Genomic DNA, 15,872 nt, shown 5'->3' with positions numbered 1-15,872 from the left:
CCTCTCTTGTTTTTGTAAATATGATTAGTTCATCGTTCCTGATTTAGCCTATTATGAATAAACATGTTTGCAATGACAATTAGAGATTATAGTTACTTATGCCATGCTTAATTAGCTAGGAGTTTACAATGGTTTACCTTGCGTGCCAACATGCTATTAAAATGGTTGTGATGTGGTATGATGGGGTGGTATCCTCCTTTGAATGATTCAAGTAACTGGACTTGGCACATGTTCACACATGTAGTTGAAACAAAATCAACATAGCCTTCACGATATTTATGTTCATGGTGGATTATATCCTACTCATGCTTGCACTCAATGTTTATTAATTTTAATGCATGTTCATGACTGTTGTCGCTCTCTAGTTGGTCGCTTCCCAATCTTTTGCTAGCCTTCACTTGTACTAAGCGGGAATACTGCTTGTGCATCCAATTCCTTAAACCCCAAGGTTATGCCATATGAGTCCACTATACCTTCCTATATGCAGTATCTACCTACCGTTCCAAGTAAATTTGTATGTGCCAAACTCAAAACCTTTAAATGAAATTCTGTTTTGTATGCTCGAATAGCTCATGTATCAACTAGGGTTGTCTGTATCTTCCATGCTAGGCGGGTTATTCTCAAAAGGAGTGGACTCCGCTCCTCACTCACGAGAAAATGGCTGGTCACCGGGATGCTCAGTCCCATGCTTTATGCAAATCAAATCAAAATAATTGCAAACAAAACTCCCCCGGAACTGTTGTTAGTTGGAGGCACTCGTTGTTTCGAGCAAGCCATGGATTCATGCTTGTTGATGGAGGGGGAGTATAAACTTTACCATTCTGTTTGGGAACCGCCTATAATGTGTGTAGCATGGAAGATATCGCCATCTCTTGGTTGTTATGTTGACAATGAAAGTATGCCGCTCAAAATATTATTTATCTTTGCTTTAAAATCGAGCTCTGGCACCTCTACAAATCCTTGCTTCCCTCTGCGAAGGGCCTATCTTTTACTTTTATGTTGAGTCATCACTCTCTTATTAAAAAGCACCAGCTGGAGAGCACCGCTGTCATTTGCATCCATTACTATTAATTTATATTGGGTATGACTATGATTGGATCTCTTTTACCATGAATTACAATGTTTAGTCAGTCCTTGATCTTTAAAGGTGCTTTGCATTTATGTTTTGCGGTCTCAGAAAGGGCTAGCGGGATACCATCTTGTTATATCATATTATGGTTGTTTTGAGAAAGTGTTGTCATCCGAGATTTATTATTATTGCTCACTATTTGATTATGCCATTGATATGAGTAAACATGAGACCTAAATGTTATTGTGAATATGGTTAGTCATAATCTTTGCTGAAAACTTGAATGCTGGCTTTACATATTTACAACAACAAGAGCAAACAGAGTTTGTAAAAGTTTTTCTTTATCACTTTCAGTTTATCAACTGAATTGCTTGAGGACAAGCAAATGTTTAATCTTGGGGGAGTTGATACGTCTCCGTCATATATAGTTTTCCAAACACTTTTGCCCTTGTTTTGGACTCTAACTTGCATGATTTGAATGGAACTAACCCGGACTGACGCTGTTTTCAGCAGAATTGCCATGGTGTTATTTATGTGCAGAAACAAAAGTTCTCGGAATGACCTGAAACTCCACGGAGATTATTTTTGGAAATAATAAAAAATACTGGCAAAAGAATCAAGGCCAGGGGGCCCACACCCTTTCCACGAGGGTGGGGGGCGCGCCCCCCTGCCTCATGGGCCCCCTGGAGCTCCACCGACCTCAACTCCAACTCTATATATTCGTGTTAGGGAAGAAAAAAACCAGAGAGAAAGATTCATCGCGTTTTACGATACGGAGCCACCGCCAAGCCTTAAACTCTCTCGGGAGGGCTGATCTGGAGTCCGTTCGGGGCTCCGGAGAGGGGAATCCGTCGCCATCGTCATCATCAACCATCCTCCATCACCAATTTCATGATGCTCACCGCCGTGCGTGAGTAATTCCATCGTAGGCTTGCTGGACGGTGATGGGTTGGATGAGATTTATCATGTAATCGAGTTAGTTTTGTTAGGGTTTGATCCCTAGTATCCACTATGTTCTGAGATTGATGTTGCTATGATTTTGCTATGCTTAATGCTTGTCACTAGGGCCCGAGTGCCATGATTTCAGATCTGAACCTATTATGTTTTCATGAATATATGTGAGTTCTTGATCCTATCTTGCAAGTCTATAGTCACCTACTATGTGTTATGATCCGGCAACCCCGAAGTGACAATAATCGGGACCACTCCCGATGATGACCATAGTTTGAGGAGTTCATGTATTCACTATGTGTTAATGCTTTGGTCCGGTACTCTATTAAAAGGAGGCCTTAATATCCCTTCGTTTCCATTAGGACCCCGCTGCCACGGGAGGGTAGGACAAAAGATGTCATGCAAGTTCTTTTCCATAAGCATGTATGACTATATTCGGAATACATGCCTACATTACATTGATGAATTGGAGCTAGTTCTGTGTCACCCTATGTTATGACTGTTACATGATGAACCGCATCCGGCATAATTCTCCATCACCGATCCAATGCCTACGAGCTTTTCACATATTGTTCTTCGCTTATTTACTTTTCCGTTGCTACTGTTACAATCACCACAAAACCCAAAAATATTACTTTTGCTATCGTTACCGTTACTTCCATATTACTTTGCTATTAAATACTTTGTTGCAGATATTAAGTTATCAGGGTGTGGCTGAATTGACAACTCAGTTGCTAATACTTGAGAATATTCTTTGGCTCCCCTTGTGTTGAATCAATAAATTTGGGTTGAATACTCTACCCTCGAAAACTGTTGCGATCCCCTATACTTGTGGGTTATCAGTACGCAACAAGACTTACATCAGAACTAGTACATATGCATCAGTATCAACAAAGGGATGGTGGGGTTTAACTGCAGCAAGCCAGCCTTGACTCAGTGGCTATCCTGAACTACAACTGCAAGTAACTCTTTGAGGTGGCGCACACGAGTCCACATATTCACCGTATCAATACACCACTATGGATCCGCTCCCGTCTCTCTACGAGAAGGCCATCCATAGCACTCACGCTTATCTGGCGCATTTTAGAGTATCCACTTTCAATTGTCTATGAACTGTATAGGCAACCCAGAGGTCCTTTACCGCGGACACGGCTATTCGAATAGATCATTTATAACCCTGCAGGGGTGTACTTCTTCACACACGCTCTCGCCACTTACCGCCATGTACACATCATGTATCTCGGCAACCTTCAAGCGGAAGCCTGGCGAGGGTGTCGGCCACGACCTGACTAACCACACAAGTCTCTAGTCCAGGTTTATCGCCTATTCGGGTTCCATCCGCAAGGAGATCCGGACGGGGTGTCGCTCACGGCCCCAAAAGACGTGTGCAGGGTTCCCAAGCCCACCTCGTCGGATGGATCTACGCTTGGTACACCGTGCCACGGTGCCTAGTCTATCCCAAGCCCATCTGTACCGGGTGCCACTTGGTAGACTACTAACACTACCTACAAACACCAGAAACTAGTTGCAACTCCTGGACAGAGATCAAGGCGGTTAATAAGCCGAGAGGGGCACTTAAGCATTCCAATGCGTGGTAGTAACTGTTCATGGATCACAAACACAGAACTCAGTTCCTGAGGACGGTTTCAATGAGACAACCCACCATGTACTCCTACATGGCCTCTCACCGCTACCTTTACCAAATCATGTTCACACACTTAGCTCTCAACAGTAGGACATGTTTACAACATTCCAACTCATCCCCGATGAATCAGACCTGACACAACTCTAAGCAATAGCAGGCATGACAAGCAAGCATGAATGAGTAGGCACATCATGGCTCAAACAACTCCTACTCATGCTAGTGGGTTTCAACTATTTACTGTGGCAAAGACAGGTCATGCAGAGGAAAGGGGTTCAACTACCGCAGCATGTAACAATTGAATCGTTGTTGTCCTAATGCAGTAAAAGAGAGCAGGAGCGAGAGAGTGGGATTGTATCGGAATGAACAAGGGGGTTTTGCTTGCCTAACACTTCCAAAGATAGCATAACTCTTCATCGGTGTCATCGAACTCATCGTCGGAACTACGTCCACTGAGAGGGGACAAACACCGGCAACAGAGAAGAAACACAATCAATGCAATGCAACAATATGATGCATGAACATGACATGGCAATATGATGTGATTTGAGCTAATGCAACTAAAACCAGAAGGGTTTGAGCTAATTTGAACCAAGGTTCAAATTCAAACTCAAGTTATGAATTTATAATGTGCATTATCATGTTTTGAACTAAACAGCAAGTTTAAGTTGTTTAAACATGCATGAAACTAGTACAGATGGAAAGATTAGATTTTTTTATCATTTTTCATATATAAATTATTTCATTTGGAGTTACGGTTTATTTTCTATGATTTTTAGAAGTTCAGGACATTTTCTAAAAATAAATAAATCATTTAGATTTATTTAAAATCCAGAAAATGTTTATGATGTCATCACTGCGTCACGGTGACGTCAGCCAGTCAACAAGGCCGGTCCAGGTCAAACCTGACCAGTGGGTCCCACAGGTCAGTCTCATAGTGCTGGCTCGAGTCACAGACAGGTGGGCCCAGTCAAAAGCCACGTCAGCAAGGTCAATGCTGACGCATGGGACCACTGGAATCTGATTAACTCTAACCAATTCTGTTAGCCGATTAATTAAACGTTTGGGGCCCTGCTGTCAGTGGGTCAGGGGTGGTTACCTAGATGGTTAGGCATCTAATGACGGGTTAACCGGCGACTAATCGCCGGCGCTAAGCAGTGCACGGCGGCGATCGCTGGCCGGCCGTTTCCGGCCACGGCTGATCGTGCGGGTGGGTTCGCTGGGACGCCCACAGTGTGGCGCGTCCAGTGGTGGTCGTTGCAGCCGCCGGCGTGGGGTCTAGCGACGGCAGCGATGAGCGAAGTGGCGGCCGTGTTGCGGTGATGCTCGGGCATGGGGCTGCGAGTTGCTAGCGACCCAACGGAGCGGCGGGGCATCATCAATGGAACACCGGAGCACGATGGGCAGCGATGCAAGGCGGAACGAGCTCGGCATCAAGCAGAGCATCGGCCATGGCGGACGGCGGCGCTCGGTCGAAGGGGGCCACGGCTAGAGGATGAAAACGAGAGAGAAAACAGTGGGAGATGATACGGGGGCTCACGTTGATCTCGCAGAGACGCTCAGAGTGCTCGGGGAGGTCCTGTACGCGGCGAAATCAACGGCGGCGATCCACGGCATCGAGGAAGAAGACAACGTTGAAGGCCGCTCTACAGGGCGTCCGGGCTTGCGTGAGTCATCGAGGAGGAATAGGCGGTCGTGGCGGTCCTTCAGAGCACGGAGAGAGGTCGAGGGGGAGGCTGTGGCTACGTAGGCGATGAGCGGCGACGACGGGCTCCGCTCGGGAAGAGAGCAGAGAGGGAAGGGAGAGAGAGCTACGAGGAGGGGAGAGGTCGAGGGAAACGCGGGACTGTGTGGCGATGCCAGGGGCGTCCAGGGCGTCAGGGGTGTACGCAGGCAGGCACACGCGCCTCGCGTCCTTCTGGCGCGAGGAGGAAGGCAACAGGAGTTGTGGTGCTGGGCTGGGCTGCACAGTTAGGACTTAGGACGCCAGGTGGGCTGCAGGTAAGCGTCAGGTAAGGTTTTCTCCTCTCTCTGGTTTTCTCTATTTTGTTTTCTTTATTTTGTTATGTTGGTTTGATTTAGTTTAGGCACTAAATCATTTTAATAAATTCTAAAAATTATTGTGGATGTTAGATGAACTATTCCAGAGCTCCACAAATAACTTCAGAATACTTGGACCATTTAAAATATATATAGCATTTAAATGGCTCCAACTCAAATACTTTTGTGTTAATTCAAGAATCCAAAAATGACCTAAAAATATATTCATCATTTTTAGCAGAGGTTTGCACCTTAACCAGAAATCATGAACTTTTCTTAGAGCATTTTGGGTTCATTGAAAAAGATTTTATTTGAACCTATTTGAATTCATTTGGTGCTAGGGTTTATCAATCCCCAATTAAAATGTCTTGAATTTAAACATGATGACATGAATGCTTTCATGCAATTAGTTACAAGCAATTCTAGGGCTGTGACATACTTTCACTAGTGCAAGTTCTCTCAACAATAATAACATAATTAAATCATATAACAATCCCTCAACATGCAACAAAGAGTCACTCCAAAGTCACTAATAGAGGAGAACAAACGAAGAGATTATGGTAGGGTACGAAACCACCTTAAAGTTATTCTTTCCGATCGATCTATTCAAGAGTTCATACTAGAATAACACCTTAAGACACAAATCAACCAAAACCCTAATGTCACCTAGATACTCCAATGTCACCTCAAGTATCTGTGGGTATGATTATACGATATGCATCACACAATCTCAGATTCATCTATTCAAACCAACACAAAGTACTTCAAAGAGTGCCCCAAAGTTTCTACCGGAGAGTCAAGACGAAAACGTGTGCCAACCCTATGCATAAGTTCACGAGGTTACGGAACTCGCAAGTTGATCACCAAAACATACATCAAGTGAATCACGTGATATCCCATTGTCACCACAGATAAGCACATGCAAGACATACATCAAGTGTTCTCAAATCCTTAAAGACTCAATCCGATAAGATAACTTCAAAGGGAAAACTCAATCCATCACAAGAGAGTAGAGGGGAGAAACATCATAAGATCCAACTATAATAGCAAAGCTCGCGATACATCAAGATCGTGCCAAATCAAGAACACGAGAGAGAGAGGTCAAACACATAGCTACTTGTACATACCCTCAGCCCCGAGGGTGAACTACTCCCTCCTCGTCATGGAGAGCGCCGGGACGATGAAGATGGCCACCTGAAAGTGCAAGTATCACTTAGATTATATTTTGGTGTGATGACAATGTGGTTAGTGGAACTAATGTTGGTTGCTAAAGTTTATCTCAGGACTTTGGTTCCAAGGTGTCCATTGATGGAGGTGTGCGACCCCCAGTCCAAAAAGATCAAAGGCGTGGTTACCGGCGACTCGAAGGTTTTTCGTTTTGGTTCGATTTGAGTCGTAGGTAAAACCGCACTATCAAGAGGGGTCTTCGTGGATTTAGTGTCGTGTGGGAATGCCTCCAAGACAGATACACCAGCCCTCCTGCACCTCCTCAGATATTCCACTTATTGTGTGCTTTGCCGTGGTGTCCTGTGATGTTTCATCAGAAATCTTCTGGACACCCCGTGTGCACGGGGTCTCTGACCCCCGTGCGCACGGGGTAGTCAGAATATTTCGGGACACCCCGTGCGCACGGGGTCTCTGACCCCCGTACGCACGGGGTACCTCGAAACTCACTGGACACCCCGTGCGCACGAGGCTGACTTGGCCCGTGCGCACGGGGTCCAACGGGCAGAAATCCCCTCCCGGCCAAGAACACTATATAAGCCCCCTTCTTCCTCCTCCATCCCTCAATCCTAATGTCTTGTTGAGCTCCTCCATTGCTACACCCCATTTTGCTCACTACTCTCAATCCCTCCACCCAATCTTGTTGAAACTTTGGGGATTGGGAGAGCAAGACCCGATCTACACTTTGACCAAACCAAATCGCGTTCCCCACAACATTCATCCACCATGACTTGTTACTCTTGGAGCTTGGGCTCCTAGGCGGTTAGAGGTTCCTCCGGAAGCTTCCTTGCTTGTGGTGTGCTCCGGAGAAGTTTGTAAAGGTGTAGTGGTCGCCTTCAAGACCAACCCCGAGTGATTCGAGGCTCATCCGTTGGGGGTGACTCGAAGGAGATTACGGTGAGCCTTCGGTGGCGTTCCGCAAGCTTTGGCTCCGGCACCGCTCCAAACGGAGAGTAGCTCTTCCCCAAGGAAGAGTGAACTTGGGATAAAATCCGCGTCCTCGTCTCACTTGTGGTTAATCCTTTCCCGCACTTTACTTAGCCTTGTATGCTTGTTGGCTTGCTAATTAGTTTGTTGCCTAGCATATTTAGCTTAGAGCTTGCTTGTCATATAGGTTGAAAATGGCCACGGAAGAGGGATTCCCCCCTTCGGCAGGGTGCCGGAACGGGTCTAGATTGGTTTTCGGTGGCTACAAAGGCTTGCGGCAGCGGAACTCCCGATCTAGGTTATGTTCTGGAGGTTTCAGTATTTATAGGAATTTTTTGCGTCGGGAACAAGTCAAGGAGGTGTCCGAGTCGTCCACGAGGTAGGCCAGCGCACCGGGGGGGGGGGGGGGGGGGGGCGCCCCCCACCCTCGTGTACGGCCCGGGACTCTTTTGGCCCAACTCTTTTACTCCGGGGTCTTCTTTTGGTCCATAAAAATCGTAAAAAAATTGGCACGTCCATTGGACTCCGTTTGGTATTCCTTTTCTGTAAAACTCAAAAACAAGGAAAAAACATAAACTGACACTGGGCTCTAGCTTAATAGGTTAGTCCCAAAAATCATATAAAATAGCATATAAATGCATATAAAACATCCTAGATGGATAATATAATAGCATGGAACAATAAAAAAAGTATAGATACGTTGGAGACGTATCACCCGGCCGAATCGAGCACACCGCAGCCTCCGCACCCCACATGAGCCCCAGGTCATCGATATGCCGTCGGAAGACAACCGCATCACCACCCAGCAGGTCCACCGGCGAGCCACTGCGCCCCACAGCAGCATAGCGCCACCGCCCAACTCTGCCACATCCCGCACCAGCAGCCGTAAGGCAGAGAGGAAAAACGGCTCCGCCACCGCCGCGCCGACCGGGGTTTGCCCGTCAGCGCCTGCCGGCGACAACGGGGGAGGGAGGGCGGGAGGAGGGGAAAGGGGGGCGACGGCTAGGGTTCCCTCTCCCCGTTGCTAGCGGGAGCGACGAGGGAGGACCTCTCGATCAGTACCACGTAGCTCTACCTTGCTCAACTGAGTGAGTAGTAGACCTGAGGAAGACAAGGTCTTCTAGGAGTTGGGAATCCGGTTCACCACCGGCAGCGTCGGCTGCTGATACGTGTGCAACGTATCTATAATTTATGAAGTATTCATGCCATGTTTACAACAATTTTATATGGTTTTGGTATGATTTTATTATAACTAATCCGGACTGACGTTGTTTTCAGCAGAACTACCGTGGTGTCGTTTTTTCGCAGAAATAAAAGTTCTCGAAATGGGGCTGAAAATTTACGGTGATTTTTTGTGGACCAAAAGAGACCCCCGAAGCATCGAGGAAGGTCCAGAAGCTTCAAGAGGAAGCCACAAGCCAGGGGGCGCGCCCTACCCCCCGAGAGGGTGCTCCTAGCTTGTCGCTGCCTCATGGACCCCCTTGATGTGAGACCGACGCCAAAAATTTCTATAAATACCAAAACCCCCAGAAAGAAACCTAGATCGTAAGTTCCGCCGCCGCAAGCCTCTGTAGCCACGAAAAATCAATCTAGGCCCTCTCTGGCAACCTGCTGGAGGGGACCATCATCACCGGAGGCCATGGAGGAGGAAGTCGGAAGGGGCCATTATCACCATGGAGGCCAAGGACCAGAGGGAGAACCTCTCCCCCTCTCTCTCGGTGGCGCCGGAGTGCCGCCGGGGGAACCATCGCCGCGCTGATCGTCTTCATCAACATCACCATCATCATCACCTTCATCATCTCTTTTAAGCGGTCCACTCTCCCGCACCCCGATGTGATCCCCTACTTGAACATGGTGCTTTATGCCACATATTACGATCCAATGATGTGTTGTCATCCTAGGATGTTTTGAGTAGATTTCTTTTGTCTTTTGCGTTGATTGATGATCTAGATTGGTTTGAGTTGTATGTTTTATTTTGGTGCTGTCCTATGGTGCCTTCCGCGCCGTGCACACGTGAAGGATTTCCGCTGTAGGGTGTTGCAATACGTTCATGATTCGCTTATAGTGGGTTGCTAGAGTGACAAAAGCTCGAACGCATCGGTAAGATGGGGCGAGGCAGGAGTGGAGGCGCGGTGGAGTTCGAGATGGGATTGGGAGGGCGAGTGGCTGGCGACGGCGCCCTGCCCGAACGCATCGGGAAGATGGGGCGGGGCGGGAGGTGGCGGCGCGTTGGGGCGGGGCGGGAGGTGCTAGCACGCTGGAGGTCGAGAGGATTTGGGAGGGCGAGTGGCTGGTTTTTTTTCTTTTCTTTTCTCTCACCCGTACCGCTTCAGGTTGACTTATTATAACAACTGCGAATTAAATAACTAAAACATCAGGGACTTTCTTGCAAAAACTCCGCGATGGTGAACCCGACATACTCAATCCGTGCTTTATTATATAATAGCACAAATGCCCGTGCGTTGCAACGGGAGACATAATTGAAGTGTACTTAAATTTAGTTAGAATTATATGGGAAAACACAATGATAGTTCATGTGAAATTTAATGCTCACAAAAATCCATAGATGAACACAATAACAATTTATACGGTGATTCCAAATGGACTTAAAATTTGTTTATATAGAGCTATAATTCATCACTATATTCGAATTTAAAATAGAACTTCTTATCTTTGATCCCAGTTTGAAATATATCATGATGGTAATAAAGGTGGTGTCGGCATGTGTTGGGTGCCTGGTGAGAACCAGTTGTCATGGATCCGTGCCGTTGTGACACAATATTAACAAAACAAAAAATAACAGAGGAAATGCTAGCATTTCACAAAAAAATTCTACAAAACAAAAATAGTAGGTAGCAAGCTCTAGAGGTCCTAAAAACATGTGTTTCAATTATGAAAGGATGATACACATGTCAAGGAGAAGACGTATCGACTTATCTCTATAATTAATAATATTATTAATAAAAAGCATAAATAATGAAATCACACGGTTGATTGACACATTAATATTATTTATGGAAGAAGATAACGGATATATCTGGGGCTCATTGACTTTAGTTGACTAAGTAGCATGAGATTTGCTTTTATTATTGGGCTTGTTGACGCCACATACCTAACAGTGCTCATAGAAGCAAGCCCCACCAGTGCCAACCTTCAACTTTCAATATCTTGAGTTCGATAGAAATCTCACTACAACGTCCCTATCGACGATAGAAGCTCAAAGAAATATCCATCCTCCATGATCAGCATAACAATAATATCTTCACCTGCTTATCCATTTATGCATCTTTCAGTTTTTTCAGAAATTACATAAGGTTAAATTAAACATTGAAAACAGTAACTATACAAATAATACATAACAACAGATAAGGAAATAGATAAAACACACTACAATTTTCACATAATTCCAATTAAATATATACAATATCGTCTCAATTTTGATTGTGAGACTCAAAGTTGTTTACTATTTTCCTTTTTCAGGCTTCCAGGTCCATAGGCAGCTCCCTATATTTAAATTGGTATAGTGATATAAGTGTATAGCAGGGGAAGAAATATGGTGTCGTGACTGCATTAGTTCATATTAAATATTTGAGGATAATGACTGAGAACAATTATGCTGAACTAAACCAGATTAATTAGGAGTACAGAAGCAAATCTCTTGTGCTTTTCTAATAGAAAAGTACACAATTAGTATGGCAATGACATCTATTAATTTATAGAAAAGGATATATAGAGAGGTCTGGTCACATAGGCATCTCCATGAGATGTCTTTACCCTGAGAATTTCTAATAGAAAAGCACACAATTAGTATGTCAATGACAACTATTAGTTTATAGAAAAGGATATATAGAGAGGTCTGGTCACAGAGGCATCTACGTGAGCTGTCTTTACCCTCAGATATTTACACAAACTGTTATTGCACACAATCCAACCTCAAAATAGGAGAGCAAAAGAATACTGCAGATCAGACTGGAATTTCACGGCCAGGTGAGTAGGCTACATAAAGAACAACTGTTATACCTGAGCATGGTTCACGAGTCCTCTCGGGCTGAGGCGGCTCCCGCATCCTTGAGAGTTGTGGTGTGTGAGTGTGCTCACGTACTCGCTGCCCATGGAGACTCCCATGTCCTTGGAAGTTGCGGCACCCACATGAGCTTGCGTCGTCGCTAGATGCGGTGGCGTCATTGTGAATCCGGTCCTGCGACGAAGGTGTGGGAGAAGGACGACACCATGGTGGCAGTCGCTGCCTCCGCCCACTTGAACGGCACCACAAGAAAAACAAATGTTCATAATGATTTACATGACAATTTGTTTGGGCACACATCACAGGCAGCTAACTACTCATAACAAACCCTAAAATCCCAAATCCTTGGGCTACTTGTGGACAAATTAATCAAGGATCCCTTCATTCAAGCATCTCATATATCATAATACTCTTACACGAGACAAAGAACTGGATATCATCATGGATCCGGTCACTGCTTAGGCATACTGTCGAACACCAGAAGTGCAAACCAGTCATGGCCTCATGGGGCATTCAACATATATTTTTTAGGAAGAAGTAGAGCATTGTGCAGAGTACTGCACTCGGATTAGCATAGAGACGCAGGAGTGGCGTACTTACATGCGAGACGCCGTCCTGAGCCTCACCTAAGCCGCCTCACCACTCTCTCCTCGCTGCAGATTGACATAGTCAAGAATCAAAACGAAATGAATAAAACAACTTTTACTGATTGTACAAGGACGTACCTCAAGTGGGCACGGCTAACAGGACGGCGTTCCGGTTAAGTCCATGTTCCAGCGAGATTAGAAGGGCTTGATGGCAGGAGCTTTCAGGTTGAGGAGGCTTCAGGTGGCGCCGGAGAAGATTGAGACGAATGGGGAAGGGAAGGAGAACAGGGCGGCGGATGGCAGAGAGGCCGCGCGCGTCAGCGGCAGCGGATGGCCGGAGAGGCGGCGCGCGGAGGCGGTGGCGGCGGCGCGCGGAGGCGGTGGCGGCGGCGGCGTACCCGCACGCATCGAAGGCGAGCCCTCGTGCTCGTGTGTGCCTATATTTTTCTGTTCGCTCGTAAGGCCCAAGCCGATCCACAAAACGTTTTCTCTATAGACTTAAAATAGAACTACGCGTTCAATACGTAATTCATCAGGGACTTTTTTGCAAGAGCGCCGCGACGGTGAACAGGCCCAAGTCGGTAGGACGCAGTGAACAGGCCCAAGTCGGTAGGACGCAGCGAACGGTGAACGAAAACACACCTTAGGTGTACAGACGAAAATATTAGTACCACCTCGAATATGTTTTAAATTCAAAGTGAAAGCATAAAATCACGAAAAGAAACGTATTGTGACGATGAACCCAGGGAGTTAATCCGTGCTTTATTATTAGGAAGAGATTAGGGATATATATATATATACTAGCACAAATGCCTGTGCGTTGCACCGGGAAAAAACTTTGACGTGGATTCAAATTTAATGAGAATTATGAAATGTTGCTCATTTTCAAATCGGCTCAGTGCGCCACTTCTTCTATCCAACTCTAACAAATTTTGTATGAATATAGATAGAAGAAGGGAACATAACTCTAAAAACATATAGTTCACTTCATATTTTTCCTATTCCTCTTTCCTCGAGTAGCGGATATTACTCGCATTTGTAGTGATATAGTATAAAAATGATGTTATTGCCGTCATGTCTACCAGAGTTTCAGTAGAACAACAAAAAGAAAAAAAAAGCCAGAATGAAGGGAAAAACTTGTGGAACTCACAAATTTTCATTAATTCCCTCACTTCAGAACTGTTCAATTAAGTTTTCAAAAAATAGAGTTGTTCAATTAACACACTTGATTTTCTGTTTAAAATTAGATTAGTAACACGAAGTCTCGAGCTTGAAAATAAAATAAAATAACACAGCGCAATGATTAATTTTCCCACAATCCCGTTCCAGACGGCATGCAGCCCAATAATCTTCTCCGCTGTCACGGACAGCTTTCTTGATTTCTTTTAATGCCCAAGACAGCCCGACCTTTATAACCTTGTCCGCTCCGACGTTGACCTTTCTTAGGCAACTTGGTGGTCATACCGGAGAATTTCTACGTATATAAAGGGCTACGGATTGATCTAAACGAATGATGTGGGACTAATCTCTACTATTAAAGGAGAATCGAACGTCGTGATGGTTCGACCTCCTCTATGAGTATCGATATGCCTTCCGCCCGCCACTTCTTTCCGTCCCCGCTCAAAACACGAAAAAAACATCCCACGTGTCCCACGCCCCACGTCCCACTCTTCCCACCCCCTCGCCTCCGATCCCATCTCTCTCCCGCCCCCACGCGCGACACATCGCGATCCGCTGTTGGGTGCCGGGAAGGGGCCTTCCGCCCGCAGAGAGAGAGAGGGAGGGAGGGAGCAGCGGCGGTGCTGTTGGCCTTTCACCCGCAGAGAGAGAGAGGGAGGGGAGGAGGAGGAGGAGCGCAGCGGCGGTGCTGGCCGATCCCGTGCCGCTGGATCCGGATCCTCGGGAAAAGCTGATGCGGCCGACGTCTATGTATGCAGTTCAGCGCGCCTGTCCTCCGCCCTCCTCAATTTCCTCGACAAAATGGAGGTCAGTAGGGATGACATGGACAGGGACCTCGCTAACAGGCTCCGCCTCGCACCCATGAGTCTTGCATCACCACCATGATGGCCAGAGCCTCCTCCGATGGACACCGAGTGGGGATGAGCTGAGGCCAAGAACACATCGGGATGGACGAAGAGGTAAATGGTTTACTACTACCTGTTATTTTCTTGTGCAAATCATTGTCGGTAGTTTCTTTAGTCCATGGGAAGTGAGTGCGTTGTGCTCAGATGGTTATCTTGAGGAATTCACGTCTATACGTGAGTTACTTTGGGCAAATGGGGACTATGAGGCATTTTGACTGATCAAAAGCAAGGGTCCACTGGTGCACTGTTGGGGAGGATGCGTTGATGCAGAAGGTCATCGTACCTTTAATAGTAGAGATTTTCAAGCATGCCAAATTATGATGGATTTTTTGCCATAAAGTTCAGAAATAGCATCACAGTTACAAACTCTTTTGAAGCATACCGAATTATATAAGTTTGTGGGCATCTATTAGTATTAGGTGTATGTTGTCCTTTCAGGGGGTTAGGCATACTGCAGACACACATAGTTCGTAGGCAAATGAACATGCTATGGCTCATCACTGTAAGTACTGTATGCAAGATGAATTTGCATCATGTGGGTAGTGAATACTGAATTCATGATCAAGTTCTCTAGGCACTTCTTGTAGGAGTATTCTTTCAAGGAGCTATTTGGTGACATAATGTACATGCACCATATGCTATGAAATCTTTAGAGGAATTGTTTGATGACACAATGTACAAGCACCATGTGAGTCAGTGAGCAAAGAACGCTAGCGCTAGCGGCTACTGTGAGCCGCAACGGACAGCGGCGGGCAGCTGGACAATGCAACGTCGGTGCCAGGCAGATAGTTGCAAGCAGCCCTAGCGCTAGCTGCTGCTGTGAGAAGAACTGGTGACTAGAGCCTGTTGTCTTTCCATTAACTATTCAAACAAAAATGATTCCATTATTAGGGAGCTCTCTACTTTGTGATCTACTATGGTCTTTGTCTCTGTTCAGACTAACAATTGGATATAGTTCTTTATGTATTTATTACTGCAATCTTCTTGTCACTCTTTTAAAGCTTGCATATGTATATGTGTGACTAGAGGCTATGCCTTATAGGTGTTTTCGTTGATTCAGGAAATGCAAGTAATGTACATGTTAGTTTGCAAGGTTCGTTGTAATTTCCTTGTCTTGAACGTAATTTAGATATGAGATATTGGACTTTCATTTTGCATTGAATTTATTAACACTCTAGAGTCCGCCCTACCTAAAACAATTGTCCTCCGCCACTGATGTACATTACAACTACCCCTTAAAAGTATATATGAGTATGGTATACAGTGCACACATACGAGGGCTATGGCCTATGGAACAGGTGTTCCTGGACCTGCTGCCATGTCA

The 15,872-nt window shown here is 45.7% G+C and overlaps 1 long non-coding RNA gene across 2 annotated transcripts; it reads right to left on the bottom strand.

Annotated features, from left to right (window-relative positions):
- Positions 1-6,814: 6,814 nt before the first annotated feature.
- Positions 6,815-12,923, bottom strand: LOC123096479 (uncharacterized). Of its 2 annotated transcripts, XR_006446614.1 has the most exons (5): positions 12,603-12,923; positions 12,478-12,530; positions 11,874-12,109; positions 10,966-11,119; positions 6,815-6,896 (listed from the first exon to the last, which is right to left on the bottom strand). It is a non-coding gene; the product is annotated as an uncharacterized lncRNA (long non-coding RNA). The 2 variants fall into 2 exon arrangements; XR_006446613.1 differs by lacking the exon at positions 6,815-6,896 and having other exon boundaries at positions 10,651-11,119.
- Positions 12,924-15,872: the final 2,949 nt, after the last annotated feature.

Source organism: Triticum aestivum, chromosome 4D (genome assembly GCF_018294505.1).
Source record: "Triticum aestivum cultivar Chinese Spring chromosome 4D, IWGSC CS RefSeq v2.1, whole genome shotgun sequence".
Taxonomy (NCBI): Eukaryota; Viridiplantae; Streptophyta; class Magnoliopsida; order Poales; family Poaceae; genus Triticum; species Triticum aestivum.
This window is presented reverse-complemented; position numbering and strand designations above follow the sequence as displayed.